The sequence below is a fragment of the Parus major genome, chromosome 9 (genome assembly GCF_001522545.3).
Source record: "Parus major isolate Abel chromosome 9, Parus_major1.1, whole genome shotgun sequence".
Taxonomy (NCBI): Eukaryota; Metazoa; Chordata; class Aves; order Passeriformes; family Paridae; genus Parus; species Parus major.
In genome coordinates, this window is record NC_031778.1 from 1,135,548 (window position 1) to 1,137,976 (window position 2,429).

The window sequence follows — 2,429 nt, forward strand, 5'->3', positions numbered from 1 at the left end:
GATTTTAAAATAAGTGGAATTTTTATTTTCACTAAAGAGAGCTGGACAGGCTCTCACTGTTAGGGCTTTTCTTTCTTCCTCTCTGATCCAAGACTGCAGAGGGGTCATTAAATAAAACTCATTAAATAAAACAATTAAATAATACTCATTAAATTAAAGAGCTCTCCTACAGCAGGCCATGCAGCAGAGCAGCAGCAGCAGAAGTAGCACTTCCCTCACTACATTGCCTGTAAATGGCAATTCAGAGGTGACTGCAACATCATAAATTAGTTTAGATGTATTTAAAACACTGGAATGAAAAAGTACCCAGGGCTGAAAGAATTGCTGAAATAGAGACTTTTCCCCCTCCTCTGTTTCCTCACTGTCTCCCCATTTTGCTATCTTCACAGTTTAAGAAATTGAGTGAAGGGCCTTAAGCTACCTCACAGTCCAGCTTGTTGAGCACAGCTGTAATTGAAAATCTGGGCTGATGGGGGAAGGAGAATATTGATCTCTCTGAAGTGGAGAGGAGGTGATGGGTAAATTGGGAGAATCTGCTGCAAGAGGTGATGGAGGTTACACATGTCTGTTGGCAAGAGCAAGCACTTAGTGCTTATTGCTCCCCTTCACAGTGCAGAGACGTGTTAGGCTCTAAAATATCTGTGGGAACAGCAGGTACAAGCTAAGATAATCCTTTCATCTCTTGCTAATTAAAAATGCACCCAAATGTTGAGGGGCAGCACTGTTTCTGTGCATTTGATGCTTTTAATGCATGGCTCCCAAGGAGCAGCCCAGCCTAGGACCACCATCTGTAACCCTCAGTTCAAGCACAGTGTATCCATCCATTTATTAAGTGCTGCTTTTCCACTTGGACTCACTCTGCTCTCCTGCTGTCGCTTGCCAGATGGAGTTTAACTCTGTTTCATTAAGCCCTAAATGTCTGGGCAATGTTTGACTATCCTGCCTTGTGGCACCATCGTGAGGCACGTGAGACTTCAGTGCCACCTTCCAGAAGTCACCGAGACCTTTGTGGTCAATCTGCCACAGGGAGTAAGAGATTCTGCCCCCTCTCAAACCAAAATTTCGGTGTTTTGACCCTCCTGGCATAAGAAAAACTCTCTTCCCTTATTACATGTCTGGAGAAGGGATGGGGTGAGCTTGGTCAAGGCTGGGAGGAGCAGAACCTGAGTGTGGGGGACAGCTGAGCAAAGCTGATGGGATCACTGCTCTGGGGAAGAGCTGTCAGGTGAGCAGGGAGAACCTGTAATACTCTCAGTTGTGAGTGGTATATCTAAAGTGGAAGGAAATGTGAAAGGAAAGGAAAAAATAAGCTCCCAAGAAAAGTAAATGGCTATATTCTGACACTCAGTAAACGTCTGAGTGTCTTGGAAACATGGGTCCAATATGATATTGGCATAACATTAGCCCCATGAAGCTGATGATAATTCTATCCAAGTTCTGTGCACAATTATAGAGGTCCAGTACAATTAGTGTCAGCTAAATTAGGTTAAAAATAATCAATAGGAGACAGTCATTTTGTGTGTCAGTTTAGATCACACAGGGGCTTTTTAGAAATCACAGTGTGAAGAAAAGTATTTGGTTCTTTTCCATTTTAGTTCACACAGCGAGGGCACAGATGTCTGGCATTTTTTCAGTTCCTTTTTGCAAGTGGCACCACATTGCCAGAGGGTGCAGTGCCAAGCTCTGCTCCCCCAGCTCAGGGCTCCAGCAGCAGATGAAGTCCCCACTCACTGCTCCTCTCACCTGCCAGCAGGGGCTGGCAGTGGGCAAACATGGGACACAGCTATTTATAAACAGAACATTGCTCATTTCATGCCTTCTTTGAAGCGAGCTGCAATGTGTGTTGGGACTGCTCTGTGTAAACACAGCAGGCAGCAGTTCTGAGCTGTGTCCCAGAGAGCCCCAGAGCTGCAGGAGGAATCTGGTCTGTGCCCACGTACCCTGGGCAGGATGGCTGACAGCTCAGTGGAGGCTCTGGCAGCCTTCCCCAGGCTCCCTGAGCTGTGATTGCTGCAGCACACAGGACAGGATCCTGTGATCTCCATCCTGGAGCTGGGCAGGCAGTGGAAGGTGCCAACAAGCCCTGCCTGCAGTGAAGTGGTGTGGAGTGTGTGCAGGCATGGGTGTGCAGGCTGTTCTGCACTCAACAGCTGGATCTGCTCTCTGCTGCTCACCTGGGGCTAACTGGTCTTGAGCTCTGAGGAAAGGTGTGGGCTGTACCCACCCTGAGAGCTGAGAGCACTCAGCCTCTGCCTGTCCCCTCTGCAGCTCTCAGCTTCCTCCTGCACTCTGGGCCTGCTGCCTCCTCCCTGCTTGGCTCCCTGGGCAGCACCACAGCAGGGCTGCACATTTTACAAACACCTTACAGCAGGGCTGCACGTTTTACAAACACCTTACAGCAGGGCTGCACGTTTTACAAACACCTTACA